General features: G+C 47.5%; 5 non-coding genes across 5 annotated transcripts; all 5 read left to right on the plus strand.

Annotated features, from left to right (window-relative positions):
• The first annotated feature begins 382 nt into the window (after window positions 1–382).
• On the plus strand, window positions 383–573 carry LOC130345462 (U2 spliceosomal RNA). Its single transcript, XR_008884177.1, has one exon. It is a non-coding gene; the product is annotated as a U2 spliceosomal RNA (small nuclear RNA).
• Window positions 574–2,665: 2,092 nt separating this feature from the next.
• LOC130345463 (U2 spliceosomal RNA) lies at window positions 2,666–2,856 on the plus strand. Its single transcript, XR_008884178.1, has one exon. It is a non-coding gene; the product is annotated as a U2 spliceosomal RNA (small nuclear RNA).
• A 2,090-nt stretch (window positions 2,857–4,946) lies between these two features.
• Window positions 4,947–5,137, plus strand: LOC130345464 (U2 spliceosomal RNA). Its single transcript, XR_008884179.1, has one exon. It is a non-coding gene; the product is annotated as a U2 spliceosomal RNA (small nuclear RNA).
• Window positions 5,138–7,233: 2,096 nt separating this feature from the next.
• LOC130345465 (U2 spliceosomal RNA) lies at window positions 7,234–7,424 on the plus strand. Its single transcript, XR_008884180.1, has one exon. It is a non-coding gene; the product is annotated as a U2 spliceosomal RNA (small nuclear RNA).
• Window positions 7,425–9,513: 2,089 nt separating this feature from the next.
• Window positions 9,514–9,704, plus strand: LOC130345468 (U2 spliceosomal RNA). Its single transcript, XR_008884182.1, has one exon. It is a non-coding gene; the product is annotated as a U2 spliceosomal RNA (small nuclear RNA).
• The last annotated feature ends 5,277 nt before the right edge of the window (window positions 9,705–14,981 follow it).

The following is a 14,981-nucleotide window of genomic DNA, read 5'->3' on the forward strand; positions in this document are numbered from 1 at the left end:
ACAGCTTCCCGTGGGTGTTGGTTTGATACCGTTTGGGGACAGCCAAGGAGGCATCTGCAGGCAACAAAGGTAGGTGTGTGCTTGTGTGTGTGTTTCCTATGCAGATCCTAAGCCCAGTGTCACATGCAAGTAGGAGGAGTAAGAAGGGTTCCTGGCAAATCCGGGTTATGGATTGCATTTAAAAAGGCCCCGTGGGAGTGCAATGGGCCCCTGTCTTGCTGCTTAGCAATAATGGTATGGGTTTAGGTTCTGCTGTGTGTACTGGTGGTTGACTGCCCCCCAGCCCAGAGTGTGCATGGAAAATTGTCTGGCAGCCTCCCTGACAGCAAGCAGTGATAGTGCCCATGAAGGGGACCTTGTTGGGCCCGCCCCTTTCACGGTTATCGCTTCTCGGCCTTTTGGCTAAGATCAAGTGTAGTATCTGTTCTTATCAGTTTAATATCTGATACGTCCCCTATCTGGGGACCATATATTAAATGGATTTTTGAGAACGGGGGCCGATTTCGAAGCTTGCTTCCGTCGCCCTATGCATTGACCCGATATGGCAGTATCTTCGGGTACAGTGCACCACCCCCTTACAGGGTTAAAAAGAAAGATTCCTACTTTCATTGCTACCTGCTTGCTGGCTAGCCAGCTAGCCAGCCCTGTGGGCCTTGCTGCTGCTGCAGCCAAAAAACAAAAGGTGGTGCTGCTGCTGCTTCTGCTGCTTCTGCTTCTGCTTGTGTCTGGCCCCTGTTGGAGCGTCCAGGCACAGGACTTCTGCTGCTGCTGACTAAATGGCCTCCTTAATTGGATCATTTGAGTAGCCAGCACACCTGTGCAGGTAGGGCATGACATGATAGGCAGCTGCCTTGATAGCGGGTGGGTGCTGAATGTTCCTAATTGACAAAATAAGATTAATGCTTATGAAGAAATATAAAATCTCATCCCTTCCCCAATATCGCGCCACACCCCTACCCCTTAATTCCCTGGTTGAACGTGATGGACATATGTCTTTTTTCGACCGTACTAACTATGTAACTATGTAACATAACATGGGGGGGGGGGGGGGGGTCTCCTGGCTGTTCACACAGGTGTGTCATTGCTGTACATTGACCATGCATTGCTTCTGTGGTATTGCAAAGGCAAAGACAAATGCTTCCAGCCATCCATTGCACTAATGGATTGGTCATCAGCTGGCTGTCTATGTCCCGCATCAATATAGACCAAAGTACAGAGGGTTAGGCTATGCTATTGTGCACCTACCTGATGCATCAGAAGGTGCGAGGCCCTTGCTAAATTCTGTGCACAGACTTTGAGATCTATGCTTTAGACTGTATCTAAACCTGCTCCAACATGGACTGACATTCTGGCCTACTTTCAGCCGATGCGACTTGTCTGTCGCTGAACAGTCGCTTTTTATGTATTCAGCACCTATGTATAATGTTGTAAAAATGCTCTAGAAGCTAAAGTCGCAGAAATGTCACACATATTTGGCCTGCAACTTTCTGTGCGACAAATTCAGACAGGAAAAATCAGTATAAATCCTTAGAAAATTATCCCCCAGTGTCTCCATCTGCTGGCGGTATTGAATAAGCATTGCTGCACTGATGGGGTATGCATTAGACGAAAAAAAAGAAGAAAAAGAAGAATAATACGCCCAGAAAAGAGGCGAAAAGGAGAAAAACGTAAAAAAACGTGAAAAAAAAGTAAGAGGAAGAGAAGGGAAAAAAAGGTGGAAATGGGTTTAAAAGTGATTTCGGCGGAGAAATATATATATATATATATATATATATATATATATATATATATATATGCGCACACACACACATAGATATAAACGTATTCTCCGTTGAGATATTGCAGCCGCTGCTGTGTCCAGGCCCAGGAGCCTTAGCACTGTGCTGTGATGTCACTCAATACCACTGACATCACTAGGTGTAAACAACATCTCTCCTTTGCTGTGTATGTGACTATGGAGCTGTTTGGTGATGTCGTCTATTACGGCCTTCATAGAAGCAACAGGAGATTGTTGCCATCTTGAACCCTCAGAACTACAGTGCTATGATGTCACTCACTTCCACAGGCCTTGCAGAGTGTAAACAACAACAACCCAGCTTTGTTGTGTATGTAACCAAAGGGATTTGTGATGTCACCTAGAACCTTCACAGCAGCGACAGCTTTATGAGGAGCATCAGCACTGCTCTGCCTGAGCAGAACCATCACCGCCATAGGTTGTCAAATAACCCGGATTTAACCCACACAGGTAAGTCCAATGGGGTGCAGGCATGTCCTCTATGCTTACAGCTTCCCGTGGGTGTTGGTTTGATACCGTTTGGGGACAGCCCAAGGAGGCATCTGCAGGCAACAAAGGTAGGTGTGTGCTTGTGTGTGTGTTTCCTATGCAGATCCTAAGCCCAGTGTCACATGCAAGTAGGAGGAGTAAGAAGGGTTCCTGGCAAATCCGGGTTATGGATTGCATTTAAAAAGGCCCCGTGGGAGTGCAATGGGCCCCTGTCTTGCTGCTTAGCAATAATGGTATGGGTTTAGGTTCTGCTGTGTGTACTGGTGGTTGACTGCCCCCCAGCCCAGAGTGTGCATGGAAAATTGTCTGGCAGCCTCCCTGACAGCAAGCAGTGATAGTGCCCATGAAGGGGACCTTGTTGGGCCCGCCCCTTTCACGGTTATCGCTTCTCGGCCTTTTGGCTAAGATCAAGTGTAGTATCTGTTCTTATCAGTTTAATATCTGATACGTCCCCTATCTGGGGACCATATATTAAATGGATTTTTGAGAACGGGGGCCGATTTCGAAGCTTGCTTCCGTCGCCCTATGCATTGACCCGATATGGCAGTATCTTCGGGTACAGTGCACCACCCCCTTACAGGGTTAAAAAGAAAGATTCCTACTTTCATTGCTACCTGCTTGCTGGCTAGCCAGCTAGCCAGCCCTGTGGGCCTTGCTGCTGCTGCAGCCAAAAAACAAAAGGTGGTGCTGCTGCTGCTTCTGCTGCTTCTGCTTCTGCTTGTGTCTGGCCCCTGTTGGAGCGTCCAGGCACAGGACTTCTGCTGCTGCTGACTAAATGGCCTCCTTAATTGGATCATTTGAGTAGCCAGCACACCTGTGCAGGTAGGGCATGACATGATAGGCAGCTGCCTTGATAGCGGGTGGGTGCTGAATGTTCCTAATTGACAAAATAAGATTAATGCTTATGAAGAAATATAAAATCTCATCCCTTCCCCAATATCGCGCCACACCCCTACCCCTTAATTCCCTGGTTGAACGTGATGGACATATGTCTTTTTTCGACCGTACTAACTATGTAACTATGTAACATAACATGGGGGGGGGGGGGGTCTCCTGGCTGTTCACACAGGTGTGTCATTGCTGTACATTGACCATGCATTGCTTCTGTGGTATTGCAAAGGCAAAGACAAATGCTTCCAGCCATCCATTGCACTAATGGATTGGTCATCAGCTGGCTGTCTATGTCCCGCATCAATATAGACCAAAGTACAGAGGGTTAGGCTATGCTATTGTGCACCTACCTGATGCATCAGAAGGTGCGAGGCCCTTGCTAAATTCTGTGCACAGACTTTGAGATCTATGCTTTAGACTGTATCTAAACCTGCTCCAACATGGACTGACATTCTGGCCTACTTTCAGCCGATGCGACTTGTCTGTCGCTGAACAGTCGCTTTTTATGTATTCAGCACCTATGTATAATGTTGTAAAAATGCTCTAGAAGCTAAAGTCGCAGAAATGTCACACATATTTGGCCTGCAACTTTCTGTGCGACAAATTCAGACAGGAAAAATCAGTATAAATCCTTAGAAAATTATCCCCCAGTGTCTCCATCTGCTGGCGGTATTGAATAAGCATTGCTGCACTGATGGGGTATGCATTAGACGAAAAAAAAGAAGAAAAAGAAGAATAATACGCCCAGAAAAGAGGCGAAAAGGAGAAAAACGTAAAAAAACGTGAAAAAAAAGTAAGAGGAAGAGAAGGGAAAAAAAGGTGGAAATGGGTTTAAAAGTGATTTCGGCGGAGAATATATATATATATATATATATATATATATATATATATATATATATGCGCACACACACACATAGATATAAACGTATTCTCCGTTGAGATATTGCAGCCGCTGCTGTGTCCAGGCCCAGGAGCCTTAGCACTGTGCTGTGATGTCACTCAATACCACTGACATCACTAGGTGTAAACAACATCTCTCCTTTGCTGTGTATGTGACTATGGAGCTGTTTGGTGATGTCGTCTATTACGGCCTTCATAGAAGCAACAGGAGATTGTTGCATCCATCTTGAACCCTCAGAACTACAGTGCTATGATGTCACTCACTTCCACAGGCCTTGCAGAGTGTAAACAACAACAACCCAGCTTTGTTGTGTATGTAACCAAAGGGATTTGTGATGTCACCTAGAACCTTCACAGCAGCGACAGCTTTATGAGGAGCATCAGCACTGCTCTGCCTGAGCAGAACCATCACCGCCATAGGTTGTCAAATAACCCGGATTTAACCCACACAGGTAAGTCCAATGGGGTGCAGGCATGTCCTCTATGCTTACAGCTTCCCGTGGGTGTTGGTTTGATACCGTTTGGGGACAGCCAAGGAGGCATCTGCAGGCAACAAAGGTAGGTGTGTGCTTGTGTGTGTGTTTCCTATGCAGATCCTAAGCCCAGTGTCACATGCAAGTAGGAGGAGTAAGAAGGGTTCCTGGCAAATCCGGGTTATGGATTGCATTTAAAAAGGCCCCGTGGGAGTGCAATGGGCCCCTGTCTTGCTGCTTAGCAATAATGGTATGGGTTTAGGTTCTGCTGTGTGTACTGGTGGTTGACTGCCCCCCAGCCCAGAGTGTGCATGGAAAATTGTCTGGCAGCCTCCCTGACAGCAAGCAGTGATAGTGCCCATGAAGGGGACCTTGTTGGGCCCGCCCCTTTCACGGTTATCGCTTCTCGGCCTTTTGGCTAAGATCAAGTGTAGTATCTGTTCTTATCAGTTTAATATCTGATACGTCCCCTATCTGGGGACCATATATTAAATGGATTTTTGAGAACGGGGGCCGATTTCGAAGCTTGCTTCCGTCGCCCTATGCATTGACCCGATATGGCAGTATCTTCGGGTACAGTGCACCACCCCCTTACAGGGTTAAAAAGAAAGATTCCTACTTTCATTGCTACCTGCTTGCTGGCTAGCCAGCTAGCCAGCCCTGTGGGCCTTGCTGCTGCTGCAGCCAAAAAACAAAAGGTGGTGCTGCTGCTGCTTCTGCTGCTTCTGCTTCTGCTTGTGTCTGGCCCCTGTTGGAGCGTCCAGGCACAGGACTTCTGCTGCTGCTGACTAAATGGCCTCCTTAATTGGATCATTTGAGTAGCCAGCACACCTGTGCAGGTAGGGCATGACATGATAGGCAGCTGCCTTGATAGCGGGTGGGTGCTGAATGTTCCTAATTGACAAAATAAGATTAATGCTTATGAAGAAATATAAAATCTCATCCCTTCCCCAATATCGCGCCACACCCCTACCCCTTAATTCCCTGGTTGAACGTGATGGACATATGTCTTTTTTCGATCGTACTAACTATGTAACTATGTAACATAACATGGGGGGGGGGGTTGGGGGGGGTCTCCTGGCTGTTCACACAGGTGTGTCATTGCTGTACATTGACCATGCATTGCTTCTGTGGTATTGCAAAGGCAAAGACAAATGCTTCCAGCCATCCATTGCACTAATGGATTGGTCATCAGCTGGCTGTCTATGTCCCGCATCAATATAGACCAAAGTACAGAGGGTTAGGCTATGCTATTGTGCACCTACCTGATGCATCAGAAGGTGCGAGGCCCTTGCTAAATTCTGTGCACAGACTTTGAGATCTATGCTTTAGACTGTATCTAAACCTGCTCCAACATGGACTGACATTCTGGCCTACTTTCAGCCGATGCGACTTGTCTGTCGCTGAACAGTCGCTTTTTATGTATTCAGCACCTATGTATAATGTTGTAAAAATGCTCTAGAAGCTAAAGTCGCAGAAATGTCACACATATTTGGCCTGCAACTTTCTGTGCGACAAATTCAGACAGGAAAAATCAGTATAAATCCTTAGAAAATTATCCCCCAGTGTCTCCATCTGCTGGCGGTATTGAATAAGCATTGCTGCACTGATGGGGTATGCATTAGACGAAAAAAAAGAAGAAAAAGAAGAATAATACGCCCAGAAAAGAGGCGAAAAGGAGAAAAACGTAAAAAAACGTGAAAAAAAAGTAAGAGGAAGAGAAGGGAAAAAAAGGTGGAAATGGGTTTAAAAGTGATTTCGGCGGAGAAATATATATATATATATATATATATATATATATATATATATATATGCGCACACACACACATAGATATAAACGTATTCTCCGTTGAGATATTGCAGCCGCTGCTGTGTCCAGGCCCAGGAGCCTTAGCACTGTGCTGTGATGTCACTCAATACCACTGACATCACTAGGTGTAAACAACATCTCTCCTTTGCTGTGTATGTGACTATGGAGCTGTTTGGTGATGTCGTCTATTACGGCCTTCATAGAAGCAACAGGAGATTGTTGCATCCATCTTGAACCCTCAGAACTACAGTGCTATGATGTCACTCACTTCCACAGGCCTTGCAGAGTGTAAACAACAACAACCCAGCTTTGTTGTGTATGTAACCAAAGGGATTTGTGATGTCACCTAGAACCTTCACAGCAGCGACAGCTTTATGAGGAGCATCAGCACTGCTCTGCCTGAGCAGAACCATCACCGCCATAGGTTGTCAAATAACCCGGATTTAACCCACACAGGTAAGTCCAATGGGGTGCAGGCATGTCCTCTATGCTTACAGCTTCCCGTGGGTGTTGGTTTGATACCGTTTGGGGACAGCCAAGGAGGCATCTGCAGGCAACAAAGGTAGGTGTGTGCTTGTGTGTGTGTTTCCTATGCAGATCCTAAGCCCAGTGTCACATGCAAGTAGGAGGAGTAAGAAGGGTTCCTGGCAAATCCGGGTTATGGATTGCATTTAAAAAGGCCCCGTGGGAGTGCAATGGGCCCCTGTCTTGCTGCTTAGCAATAATGGTATGGGTTTAGGTTCTGCTGTGTGTACTGGTGGTTGACTGCCCCCCAGCCCAGAGTGTGCATGGAAAATTGTCTGGCAGCCTCCCTGACAGCAAGCAGTGATAGTGCCCATGAAGGGGACCTTGTTGGGCCCGCCCCTTTCACGGTTATCGCTTCTCGGCCTTTTGGCTAAGATCAAGTGTAGTATCTGTTCTTATCAGTTTAATATCTGATACGTCCCCTATCTGGGGACCATATATTAAATGGATTTTTGAGAACGGGGGCCGATTTCGAAGCTTGCTTCCGTCGCCCTATGCATTGACCCGATATGGCAGTATCTTCGGGTACAGTGCACCACCCCCTTACAGGGTTAAAAAGAAAGATTCCTACTTTCATTGCTACCTGCTTGCTGGCTAGCCAGCTAGCCAGCCCTGTGGGCCTTGCTGCTGCTGCAGCCAAAAAACAAAAGGTGGTGCTGCTGCTGCTTCTGCTGCTTCTGCTTCTGCTTGTGTCTGGCCCCTGTTGGAGCGTCCAGGCACAGGACTTCTGCTGCTGCTGACTAAATGGCCTCCTTAATTGGATCATTTGAGTAGCCAGCACACCTGTGCAGGTAGGGCATGACATGATAGGCAGCTGCCTTGATAGCGGGTGGGTGCTGAATGTTCCTAATTGACAAAATAAGATTAATGCTTATGAAGAAATATAAAATCTCATCCCTTCCCCAATATCGCGCCACACCCCTACCCCTTAATTCCCTGGTTGAACGTGATGGACATATGTCTTTTTTCGACCGTACTAACTATGTAACTATGTAACATAACATGGGGGGGGGGGTGGTCTCCTGGCTGTTCACACAGGTGTGTCATTGCTGTACATTGACCATGCATTGCTTCTGTGGTATTGCAAAGGCAAAGACAAATGCTTCCAGCCATCCATTGCACTAATGGATTGGTCATCAGCTGGCTGTCTATGTCCCGCATCAATATAGACCAAAGTACAGAGGGTTAGGCTATGCTATTGTGCACCTACCTGATGCATCAGAAGGTGCGAGGCCCTTGCTAAATTCTGTGCACAGACTTTGAGATCTATGCTTTAGACTGTATCTAAACCTGCTCCAACATGGACTGACATTCTGGCCTACTTTCAGCCGATGCGACTTGTCTGTCGCTGAACAGTCGCTTTTTATGTATTCAGCACCTATGTATAATGTTGTAAAAATGCTCTAGAAGCTAAAGTCGCAGAAATGTCACACATATTTGGCCTGCAACTTTCTGTGCGACAAATTCAGACAGGAAAAATCAGTATAAATCCTTAGAAAATTATCCCCCAGTGTCTCCATCTGCTGGCGGTATTGAATAAGCATTGCTGCACTGATGGGGTATGCATTAGACGAAAAAAAAGAAGAAAAAGAAGAATAATACGCCCAGAAAAGAGGCGAAAAGGAGAAAAACGTAAAAAAACGTGAAAAAAAAGTAAGAGGAAGAGAAGGGAAAAAAAGGTGGAAATGGGTTTAAAAGTGATTTTGGCGGAGAAATATATATATATATATATATATATATATATATATATATATATATGCGCACACACACACATAGATATAAACGTATTCTCCGTTGAGATATTGCAGCCGCTGCTGTGTCCAGGCCCAGGAGCCTTAGCACTGTGCTGTGATGTCACTCAATACCACTGACATCACTAGGTGTAAACAACATCTCTCCTTTGCTGTGTATGTGACTATGGAGCTGTTTGGTGATGTCGTCTATTACGGCCTTCATAGAAGCAACAGGAGATTGTTGCATCCATCTTGAACCCTCAGAACTACAGTGCTATGATGTCACTCACTTCCACAGGCCTTGCAGAGTGTAAACAACAACAACCCAGCTTTGTTGTGTATGTAACCAAAGGGATTTGTGATGTCACCTAGAACCTTCACAGCAGCGACAGCTTTATGAGGAGCATCAGCACTGCTCTGCCTGAGCAGAACCATCACCGCCATAGGTTGTCAAATAACCCGGATTTAACCCACACAGGTAAGTCCAATGGGGTGCAGGCATGTCCTCTATGCTTACAGCTTCCCGTGGGTGTTGGTTTGATACCGTTTGGGGACAGCCAAGGAGGCATCTGCAGGCAACAAAGGTAGGTGTGTGCTTGTGTGTGTGTTTCCTATGCAGATCCTAAGCCCAGTGTCACATGCAAGTAGGAGGAGTAAGAAGGGTTCCTGGCAAATCCGGGTTATGGATTGCATTTAAAAAGGCCCCGTGGGAGTGCAATGGGCCCCTGTCTTGCTGCTTAGCAATAATGGTATGGGTTTAGGTTCTGCTGTGTGTACTGGTGGTTGACTGCCCCCCAGCCCAGAGTGTGCATGGAAAATTGTCTGGCAGCCTCCCTGACAGCAAGCAGTGATAGTGCCCATGAAGGGGACCTTGTTGGGCCCGCCCCTTTCACGGTTATCGCTTCTCGGCCTTTTGGCTAAGATCAAGTGTAGTATCTGTTCTTATCAGTTTAATATCTGATACGTCCCCTATCTGGGGACCATATATTAAATGGATTTTTGAGAACGGGGGCCGATTTCGAAGCTTGCTTCCGTCGCCCTATGCATTGACCCGATATGGCAGTATCTTCGGGTACAGTGCACCACCCCCTTACAGGGTTAAAAAGAAAGATTCCTACTTTCATTGCTACCTGCTTGCTGGCTAGCCAGCTAGCCAGCCCTGTGGGCCTTGCTGCTGCTGCAGCCAAAAAACAAAAGGTGGTGCTGCTGCTGCTTCTGCTGCTTCTGCTTCTGCTTGTGTCTGGCCCCTGTTGGAGCGTCCAGGCACAGGACTTCTGCTGCTGCTGACTAAATGGCCTCCTTAATTGGATCATTTGAGTAGCCAGCACACCTGTGCAGGTAGGGCATGACATGATAGGCAGCTGGCCTTGATAGCGGGTGGGTGCTGAATGTTCCTAATTGACAAAATAAGATTAATGCTTATGAAGAAATATAAAATCTCATCCCTTCCCCAATATCGCGCCACACCCCTACCCCTTAATTCCCTGGTTGAACGTGATGGACATATGTCTTTTTTCGACCGTACTAACTATGTAACTATGTAACATAACATGGGGGGGGGGGGGGGGGTCTCCTGGCTGTTCACACAGGTGTGTCATTGCTGTGCATTGACCATGCATTGCTTCTGTGGTATTGCAAAGGCAAAGACAAATGCTTCCAGCCATCCATTGCACTAATGGATTGGTCATCAGCTGGCTGTCTATGTCCCGCATCAATATAGACCAAAGTACAGAGGGTTAGGCTATGCTATTGTGCACCTACCTGATGCATCAGAAGGTGCGAGGCCCTTGCTAAATTCTGTGCACAGACTTTGAGATCTATGCTTTAGACTGTATCTAAACCTGCTCCAACATGGACTGACATTCTGGCCTACTTTCAGCCGATGCGACTTGTCTGTCGCTGAACAGTCGCTTTTTATGTATTCAGCACCTATGTATAATGTTGTAAAAATGCTCTAGAAGCTAAAGTCGCAGAAATGTCACACATATTTGGCCTGCAACTTTCTGTGCGACAAATTCAGACAGGAAAAATCAGTATAAATCCTTAGAAAATTATCCCCCAGTGTCTCCATCTGCTGGCGGTATTGAATAAGCATTGCTGCACTGATGGGGTATGCATTAGACGAAAAAAAAGAAGAAAAAGAAGAATAATACGCCCAGAAAAGAGGCGAAAAGGAGAAAAACGTAAAAAAACGTGAAAAAAAAGTAAGAGGAAGAGAAGGGAAAAAAAGGTGGAAATGGGTTTAAAAGTGATTTCGGCGGAGAAATATATATATATATATATATATATATATATATATATATATATATGCGCACACACACACATAGATATAAACGTATTCTCCGTTGAGATATTGCAGCCGCTGCTGTGTCCAGGCCCAGGAGCCTTAGCACTGTGCTGTGATGTCACTCAATACCACTGACATCACTAAGTGTAAACAACATCTCTCCTTTGCTGTGTATGTGACTATGGAGCTGTTTGGTGATGTCGTCTATTACGGCCTTCATAGAAGCAACAGGAGATTGTTGCATCCATCTTGAACCCTCAGAACTACAGTGCTATGATGTCACTCACTTCCACAGGCCTTGCAGAGTGTAAACAACAACAACCCAGCTTTGTTGTGTATGTAACCAAAGGGATTTGTGATTTCCCCTAGAACCTTCACAGCAGCGACAGCTTTATGAGGAGCATCAGCACTGCTCTGCCTGAGCAGAACCATCACCGCCATAGGTTGTCAAATAACCCGGATTTAACCCACACAGGTAAGTCCAATGGGGTGCAGGCATGTCCTCTATGCTTACAGCTTCCCGTGGGTGTTGGTTTGATACCGTTTGGGGACAGCCAAGGAGGCATCTGCAGGCAACAAAGGTAGGTGTGTGCTTGTGTGTGTGTTTCCTATGCAGATCCTAAGCCCAGTGTCACATGCAAGTAGGAGGAGTAAGAAGGGTTCCTGGCAAATCCGGGTTATGGATTGCATTTAAAAAGGCCCCGTGGGAGTGCAATGGGCCCCTGTCTTGCTGCTTAGCAATAATGGTATGGGTTTAGGTTCTGCTGTGTGTACTGGTGGTTGACTGCCCCCCAGCCCAGAGTGTGCATGGAAAATTGTCTGGCAGCCTCCCTGACAGCAAGCAGTGATAGTGCCCATGAAGGGGACCTTGTTGGGCCCGCCCCTTTCACGGTTATCGCTTCTCGGCCTTTTGGCTAAGATCAGGTGTAGTATCTGCATTTGGTCTGGTCGGAAGGTGTCTGTGGTACCCCGCTTCTCGGCCTTGGGGGATTGTCTCTCCTTACGGAGGGACTTCACCCCCTTGCTGCTATTGGGGAGCGGGCTTAGTCCACAGACAACGGGTTGCGATCCCCCTGTCTCTGGGACCTTGTGTCTCAGAAGGCATTTTCGGTACGTTGAGCGTTACCTGTAGCTTCGGAAGCACCTAGGGTACCCCCGACCTCTGCCTTGGGTAAGGGTTCCGCTTTTATAGCGGGATTCCGAGCCCCTGCTGCTATTGGGGAAGGGGCTTAGTCCCTGGGTGTGGAAGATGCCGTTCTCCTGGGCTTTCCCCTCTGGGGAAATGTCGATGCGAAATACCATCCGCATAGAGGTGTCGGAGAGCCATCGTCAGTTGAAGAACCTCCGCTTCATTGCGGAGGTGATTCTTCTTGACTACTTCCGCCTCAATAGGGAGGACATCCTGTGTCTAAATGACCAGGAAAGCCGTGGCCTGTATACCGTCACCTTCACGGCCACGGCGTGTTGCGATAACATCTATGCAACCTTGTCTGGTGCGGACCAGAGGGACGATCGACTCGACGGTCTTTCGTTCCAGTTCCTCTATGGTGAGGAACATATACCGTTGGTGGTGGCTATGCACAGCCCTCATGTGACCACGGAGGATATAGCCACTTTTCTTCAGCGATACTGCGAAGAGGTGCGATTCGCAAACAAAATCTTGAACTCCGTGCGGTTCTGGAACGGCAAGAGGAAGTTCTGGGTCAAGCTCCGTAAGGATCCCGGTGGTATTGGGGGTCTTTGCCATCCGCCCCCAAATTTTGCCATCGGGAGAGTTCGGGGCTTCCTGTTCTATCCTCAAATGCCTATGTATTGCCGAAATTGCTTGAGGTTTGGCCACACCCAGGAGACCTGCGGCGCGGAGCGTGTGATTCGCTGCAATAGGTGTGGCCAAGAAGGTCACATAGCCTCAAGATGTAGCCATACGATAAGGTGCAACCTCTGCGGAGAGGAAAATCACGATTTTAATTCCTGTCCCCATAAAGCAAAAACTACGATGGGTGGGTCAAGGCTGGGCCCACCCAAAGAGGGGACAGGACAAAAGACGTCCTTTTTTAAGATGCCCAAACCCCAGATGGCAGGTACTGATGGGTCCAGGCCCAAGACCTCTGGTGCTCCATCGGGGGGCCCACCGGTGGTAGTGCTAGGGGGAGGCCATGGGGATTCCACGAAGCCCGGGCGGGTGATCGAGTTTACTGCCCGGGAAATTGAAAGACGTCGATCGACTTCCTACCTGGCTCAAGAGCCCGCCGAAACTTCTGAAGGGGGCTCACCTGTGGCGGGTGGCAGCCGACGGGCCTCGGTGGGGGCAGAGGTGGACCCAAAATTGCAGCATAAGCCAGGTACTGGCTTGGCCCAGGGTCGCCCTGCTCCGGACGAAGAGGCCCCGGTGAAAGCCCGCCGGAAGGGGAGCCAGGTGGCCAGGTCTGAGCCTGGTCCTGTTACTCCGCCTATACAGGACAGGGCCAAGAAGACAAGTGGCGCCAAACCAGGGTTTGCTGCCCCGCCAGCAGTGGACCCGGTGGGTAAAACTGGCCATCGTCGATCGATGGGGAAGTTGGAGCAACAGTCCTCAGCAACGCTTGCTGGGGAACAAGCGATGAAAACTTCCCAAGGTAGCGGCAAAGGTTCCGGAAAAGAGGCCTCACAGGCCCCTGTGCAGCAGTTCCAGTCGTCAAAAGATGAAAGAAGACGCAGATCCATCAGCCGGGGGCCAGAGATTACATCGAGTGAGAGCAACACAGAGGATATGGATAGCAGTGTGACATTTAAAAGACAAAGAGAAGAAGAAGAGGAAGACATTCAAAGGAAAGCGGCGTGCCGTAGTTCGGACGAGAGCGAGCTCAGGGTCGGGGCATCATCGATCTCAAGCTCCGACCCTCAGAACATCAAGGAGCTGATGACCCCGCAGGCGGGGGATGACGGTACGCAGCTTATTATTGACTTTGATTCTCCAAGCACGGACTCTCCATAAACTATGCCTATCCCTGTAAAAATTGCCTCACTCAATGTGAGGTCCTTAAAGAGCCCTGATCGCAGGGCTGCTTTATTTTCTTATCTAGAGACATGTGACTTTGACCTTTGCCTGCTACAAGAATGTGGAATCCCTAGTAAAATGGACTATAAAGACTTAAAAGAAGACTGGAAGCTGGGCCCATCCATATGGTCCGGTGCAAATGACTGTCGTTCTGTGGGTGTTGGGCTGCTCTGCCGAGGCCAGTCCTTTTCTATTCATACAGTAACTGAGATTGTGCCTGGCAGAGCTCTTTTAATTCATCTATATTTTAATGGACTTTTAATTCGTGTTTTAAATGTGTATGCCCCTCCTGATAAACAGGAGCGGGCAGAACTATTTGAAATTTTACCACTGTTTTGTGTTGGGTCTTCCCCCCTGCTGGTGGGAGGTGATTTTAACTGCATACGTGATGGGGAACACCGGCAGGGTGGGGATATTAATCGTAAAGACCGCACTTCTTACCTGCTTAAAAATGTTATTGATGATTTTAATTTGAAAGATTGCTGGAAGGATCTCTTGCCGGAGGACCCGGGCGCCACATGGTCCAATGGAAGAGTGAGCTCCAGAATCGATTTTATTTTTTCCTCTAGAGCTTTTAAACCCCTGAAATGCACGCTCGAGCAGAATATCTTCTCTGATCATAAGCTCCTCTTGGTGGGCCTGGAGCTAGAGGGGGAGCAAAAAGCAAAAAGGGGCCTCTGGAGATTAAACACCACACTCCTAGAGGACCCTGAGATAAAAGAGGAGTTTGTGCGGACCTACCAATGCTGGCAATCACAAAGAAAACCCCACGAGCCTATGCTGCACTGGTGGGAGGGCACCAAATCTAAAATCAGATTTTTTTTTATCAAAGCAGGTAAGAAGAAGGCAAAAATGGAAAAACAGTGGTTTTATGTTCTTAACATGCGTTTAAATGTACTTTTTAAATTGAAAGAAGCTGGTATGGATGTAGAAAATGATATTTTAAACCTTAAAACTGAAATAAAACATGCCATAGAAAAGAAAGGGAAACAAATCATTTTTAACTCACATGTGCAGCACCTGGAGGAGGGCGAGAAATGT

The sequence above is a fragment of the Hyla sarda genome, unplaced genomic scaffold, assembly GCF_029499605.1.
Source record: "Hyla sarda isolate aHylSar1 unplaced genomic scaffold, aHylSar1.hap1 scaffold_751, whole genome shotgun sequence".
Classification (NCBI taxonomy): Eukaryota; Metazoa; Chordata; class Amphibia; order Anura; family Hylidae; genus Hyla; species Hyla sarda.